The following is a 6625-nucleotide window of genomic DNA, read 5'->3' as shown; positions in this document are numbered from 1 at the left end:
CCCATAAGTGAAGTGTGTGTTTGGCAAAGGCCACCCTCTGAAGACTTGAATGCTGGTGACTTAGTGCTGTTTGGATCAGGAATGTCTTGTGGTTCCCAGTTCACTGCCACCACACTCAGTTGGCTCTCACAGAAGATATAATGGGTGAGAGATTTTTCCGTTGGATGTGGATAAAGAAACGGAAGGAGAGAAAAGGGGCAGCGAGGGAGTGAGAGATAAGGGAAGAACTAGTTGATGTTCTGCCTGAATAAAGCCAGAAGTGGTGGGAGGAAGCAGTCAAAGGAATGTTAAAAAAAAAAAGGGGGGGATGCATAGAATTTGGAAATTAAAATAAAACATTAGTGGGTGAGAGAGCCAGTGAGAGAGAGAGTGAAATGGAGGAGTGTGAGAGTCTGAGGCGGTGTGGGCGAGGGAGTAAGGAGAGCGAGAGTGGCTGGCGTTTATGGATTGCAGATGTGGCGCTATGGGGTTTTGGCAGGGGCCATGCGCGCCTGAATCCTGCACCGGCTGGGTGGCACCGGGGTGAGAGCGAGGTCACCGCACCGCAGCACACAGCCCATAAAACACTGACTAGTGGGGGGAACGAGAGAAAGAGAAGGTAGGCCTCAAACGCACACTAAGCCGGGACTGCGTTGCGGAGTGGGTGAGCAGATTACATTTGGGGTGCAATCACACACAAGCAGACCCAAGCAAGAGTCAGGCTTGGGTCAAGTCATATATAAAGCTCGGAGCTGATGAGCTTATCTCAGATACAAAAGATGAGCTTTCTGTAAATAAACTCTATCTGCCCCACCCATCAACTATGACAAGTCACACCATCTCTTCTGTTGACAGAAAACTTTCCACTTCTGCACTTAATGCTAAATTTAGTTTATACAGTACAAAGGAGCAGCAAGCTAGCCAAGTGTAGACCAAAAGTGTTCAACTCGTGGTTTTTCTCATAGGCTCATCCTGTAAAGTTTGCCATTTCTCATGCCATCCTCAGGCCAACCTCACTGGATCTGGTCCAAGCAAAAATGCTTATTAAAAAAATGAGAAACTGTACTTGTTTTATTTTATTTCTTTGCCAAACTCATTGGAGTTACAGTTCTGAGAATGAACAATATGACTGCAATAATTTGCCTCAAGTAGGCCTATTTAAGTTTTAATGGAGCAGAGAGTGTTGCTGACACACTCTGCGCACAGATATATTTGATTAGTAACCTTAGGTTTATCATACGTGTACAGTAATTGGCAAGCATCTTTAGATGACCTGTGTATACATATGGCACTATGTACACTCTGAGCAGCACACAGTACATATGGTTTACTGCAAATTAAACTTTACTTACAGCAAAATTTTAAAAGTGGGATATGAGGCAGTCATTAGCTGCCTTTGCGTGTTTACAGGGGAAATATGTTCTGTAATCAAGTAGATATTGGCAAAAATTATTTTGGCACAAATTTCTAAGGCACTCTTTAGAAACAATGCTGCCTACGTGCTATGGAGCTTATTTGCTTGAGTAATAGTGAGATTTAGTATAAAGTTATTGTTATTATGTGTATTATCGCTCGCACATCTGAATATTTAAATTTGACTAATTATTTTATTTTTGCTTAAATATTTTCCATCCATCGATTTTCCTAACCCCTTGTCCAAATGCAGCTTGCAGAGAAGCTGAAGCATATCACAGGTGTTCTAATTTTTATAAAGTATTAAGCACAAAAAATAAATAAATTGAAGCTCACTTACCGTACATATGAAATATAAATGAGTTTTCACGCATGCTTTTGTTGATCAAAAACACAATGCAGATGCCTAAAAACGATTAAAAAAACATTCCAGTAAAATGTTAATATGTTTTCAAAAAACAAAAAAAGATATCCGGCTTTTAAGTAATATTAATATTGTGCCAACTCAGAGCTGAGTATGTTTTTGATGCATTGTAAAACCAAATGACAGCACCAGTATTAAATTAAAAAACACACTTTATCAAATGTTTTGGAAAAATTATGCTTTTTGTAACATTTTCATAAACGTTTGATGAACATCTCACATGCTCCCCTGTTTTTGTAGGTGCTGCCTGACAATACTTGCATATTAGGTCAGCTCTGTTTTTCTCTTTCTTTTGTGTTATCCTTCCTTCCCTCTGTTGTTCCCCTTTTTCTCCCTCTTAGCCTGGTCCTGACTCCCTGGTTCCTGGGGCTTGGCCAAGGCTCGTGTCCTCGGAGGAGCCAGAGAGGAGATGGAGAGGGGGCAGCAAGGGGGTGCTGAGACTGACTCCAAAACCACAGCTGCAGCAGCAGCCCCTCCTCCTCTCCTCTCCTCTCCTCTCCTCTCCTCTCCTCTCCTCTCCTCTCCTCTCCTCTCCTCTCCTCTCCTCTCCTCTCCTTTCCTTTCCGTTCCGTTCCGTTCCTTTCCTTTCCCACCCTCTCGCCTGGCACACTCCCCAGCTCTTCCATTAATCAGAAGGGAAAGGGTATTTTAGTGCATGTGTGTTTGTGTGTGAAAGACAAAGATGCTGACTGTGTGAGTGTCTAACTGAGTGTTTATGTGTATCTATGTGTGTGTGTTGATAGAGAGCTGGATGGGTCCGGAGTGATGGTATGGAGACCAGGATCTCACAACAAAGCCGGAGAGTTCACCCAGAGAACAAAAGGAGGAGGAAGGGGGTTGACAGACATAAAGCCTGGTGAGCAGATTGGGACTGCCAGCGACGAAAAGGAAGAGGTAGACAGATGATCTGCAGAAGTTTTAAGGATAACAGGATGAGTCCAAAGCATCTAAATATGGTCCAAACCTAGTTTGCAACAATCTGAAATCCCTCTGATCCAGATTGTTTGGGGCATTTTTTAACAAAAGCGCTGCAGCAACACCTGCACACCAATTTATAATAGGCTCACAAGGCCAACAATCCATGACCTCGGATGTTAACAAATGTCATCAATATTCCCTTTAAGGTGCACACTGCCTCTCTACTTGCCTTCCTTCATCCTCTGATTATCCAGGTGGGAGTGAAATCTTTAAGAAAAGAAAAGAATAAATTCCAACCTGCTCTGCTTTCACCCCCCAACGGGCCTCCAAGAGTGCTTTTCTGCTGATATCACTGCACAGAGACCTGGCAAGCCAATCTCTCCCCAGCTCTATCATTCCCTTCTCCCTGCTTCCTGCCCTGATGATGTCACACACCATATGGTTTTCGGCAGTATCAAGCCGGAAAAGAGATTTAGTCAGTGGAGGGGAGAAGGAGAAAAAAGGAGGAGGGCTGGAGCTGTGCACAGGTTGGACACAGAAAACAAAAGGTTTGCTCTTCCCCCTGTGTGCACTGTGAGTAGAAGGTAGAGAGAGAAAGCGAGAGAGGAGGGGTGGTGGAGTGGGAGGGAAGGGGAATGTTTGCATTGTGTGCGGCTAATGAGGAGAGACCAGGGAGCAGAGACCATGCATCGGACAGCCATGTGCTGCACAGGCGCCCGTTGGATTGGCCTACACACATGTGCGCACACACAGATACACAGATTTTAACATAGTTACTGATACCCACACTGCAGTTCAGGAGGAGGCCAGATATGTGTTGCACTACTTACTCAGTTTCAGTATCAGTCGAAAAAATATGTTCCCATTTCAATCTCCCTTTAACACCAGATCACATAACTGTCTGGCAGTCATACGTGGGCAGAAAAGTACAACCTAAAAGCAGTTAATCTGCTTTAAAGAGCATTTTAGCATCTTTCAGCTCATGATGTGGATTTTTCTTTTTTGCCACAACTTTACTGTCCTGAAGGCAAATGTTCATTAAAAAAAAAGAGAAAAAAACCAACTGCATGCCTGCTCAGCCTCAAACTGTAGAAAAAGTTGGCAACTATCTGGTGATAATAGAGCATTTAACTGCTAAAGTGCTAGATACATATGCATCTCTGAGGAGGCGGTGGAAACCCAACCGCAGCTAAACGGAGAGTGAGCACTGGATGGATGCCATATCAGTGTCAGTATTATGTTTGTTTCACATGATTTTTCTCGATTCTTCAAGTGTAAGAAAATGGAAATTTGAATTATAATTACATAAACAACAGGATAAACTCCCTCAGCTGAGGGAGAGTCACAGAGCTCAGGTTAAAGCTCAGAAGTAGACCTTAAATGAACATTTTGAAATTGTGCTTTTACCTCTATGGTAGCCCAAAGAATGTCTCCTTGCACCTTTAAAACACAATTTCACTGCAATATCTAATATGTACAATCAAAAAAGATTTCAACATGTAAGCTGCCTTGCTTCCATTATTAACGTTTAAATGAAGTCTGTTTACCATACAGAATTAATACTATTTATTTAATGCTCTTATCTCAATGATTGCAAGAATAGGTGAAAAATCCAGTTTCCTAAAATGCTAAATAAATTTTGTTTATTATTATTATTATTATTTTAAGTGGCTCCAATATTTTTGTATATTTTAATTTAATTTATATTAATTGACTGGATACATTAACAAACTGTGAAGGTCAAATAGTCGAAAATGTTTAGAGAATAAAATATGCTATGGTGTGAGTGTTCTCAACCCAGAAACTATCTTGCATTTATTCATCCCCCCACACCACTCTTGCCTTTCAAGTATTTCTTATCTGGCACTAATCATGGCAAGATAATTGTGCATCACCATCAGATGGGCAACCCAGAATAGAGGCCAAACGCACACAACAACTCTGCTTATTCAGATGACATGCCTTGCACGCCTATGTACTAAAGCTGTCGTGCAACTGCTCATTACAATGAATTAAGAGAGGTCTGTGTGTAAATGTTGAGCCTACCATTCAATTTTTGGTGGTGAAGGGAATCTGAAGCTGGAGGGGTGTGCGTCTGGTATGGTGAGGCGGCCACAGCCAGCATCTGGAGATATGTGTGGCCATGTCCACTGGAAGGAAGGAAGGAAAGAAAGTAAGGACGGACGGAGAGATGATTGATGAGAATGAAAGACAGAAAAGAGAGCGCGCAAAAGACCTGATGTTAGTAGTTGAGAAAAGTGTGGAAGATTACACTCAGATAGTCTGTTTCAGTGTTAAAATTACTTTAAGACTGTCCTGTCTATTGTCCAGACCTGCTTTGTCTGTGCTGGCAGACAGAAATGGAGCAATAATAAGGTAATTGCAATATTCGTCACTCAAAGTCTTAATTGAAACAAGGTGGACTGGGCCTTAGAGACACGATGACCCTGCAACATATCTGATCGAAGATGTCTGAAGAAGTTGGCTGCAGTCGTTCAGACTATTCAACGCCTCACTGTGTTTCCATATCCACCAATCTTCGGTGAGATATGTCACATGTACAACTTGCAATGCTCACACTTGGAGAAACTGTGGGAAAGGTGTGTGATTTAGAGAGTGACAGCAAAATGTTAAGGGATTTAGCTGTTCAGCCTGCCTTATCTCCAGCTCTGGTTCCTGACCAAGTGTTGGTCTTTGGGAAAGTAGTCAGGCACAGGCTTTGGGATGTGCTCCCTGGGCTGTGTCTGGGCCTTTGCGCTTGCAACTTTAATTGAATCATTGCTTACAACCAGCAATTTGGAGGCCTTTTCAGTTCATTAAAAGTTCAGCCATTCAGGTTTGCTGTGCTCCAGATTACGGCATGTTAAATTGTGTTTTGACAGGCTGAAGTTTAATGTCCAGCACAAGCCTCAGGAGGCTGATTGATTAAAGAGATAACGCCTGTCTGGGAAGACAATAGTTGTACCTAGAGACACACAAAACAACTGAAATTAAGAAACTTTTATGTAGTTTTATATTTGGGAAAAATGGTTTATTTATGGCATATTTGCTTTTATTGGACAGTCAGCAACAAAGAGGCATAAAACATAGAGGGAAAGACAGAGGATGACAAGCAACACAAGTCCCTAGCTACAAATGAAATCGTGACCGCGCTGTCATGTGATGACTCTTTCCTCAGAGACTGAGCACATGCCACTGTTGTTCATATCAAAACCACTGTATTTGCCTTTAATCTCATCTGTCCAAGCTGTTCTGGGGTGCTCACTATTAGACAGCGTATCAATATGTTTGCAAGCAACAAACAAGATCATGCTCTCTTCCTTAAGTGTTGTTATAGCGCTCTCAGAAACATGTGATATTTAAAAAATGATATTAATTGGTTATGATGCATCCGTAAACTGGTCAGACCCTGGGCTTTGAAGACAGACTTCCAGTTTGGCTTGAATAAAGCCTGTCAAAAGTTGATTGAATGCATATTGTTGGAACTATTCAAGTTCTTGTATCATTTATTGGTTATGAAACTACTACATTTACATATTTACTGCATATTTATAGTTACTCTTCCCACCCTCCACCCTCCCCTGTCCTTAAAAGACTAGTTTTGAGTATTGCACGTAGTGAATGATAGGCTGCTTAATACTGCTAAGATTAAAAGGTTGTGTCTCTTTTTATATCAATTTTGCAAAACCGGAGACTTTTCCTTAACAGGCAGCATCACAGTTTGCTGATTGTTAAACGGCTGTTATTCACTCTTAGATTTTACCTATTCTAGCCTTGTGATTAGAGCATTTTAAAAAATAGTTTACATTTGAAGGCATCAATTAGATTGTTGTTCTTTATTCATTGTTCTTTACAGATGTGTCATAACTCCTTAATAAAAAAAATCATATA

This window comes from Rhamphochromis sp. 'chilingali', assembly GCF_963969265.1.
Source record: "Rhamphochromis sp. 'chilingali' genome assembly, chromosome: 8".
Taxonomy (NCBI): domain Eukaryota; kingdom Metazoa; phylum Chordata; class Actinopteri; order Cichliformes; family Cichlidae; genus Rhamphochromis; species Rhamphochromis sp. 'chilingali'.
This window is presented reverse-complemented; position numbering follows the sequence as displayed.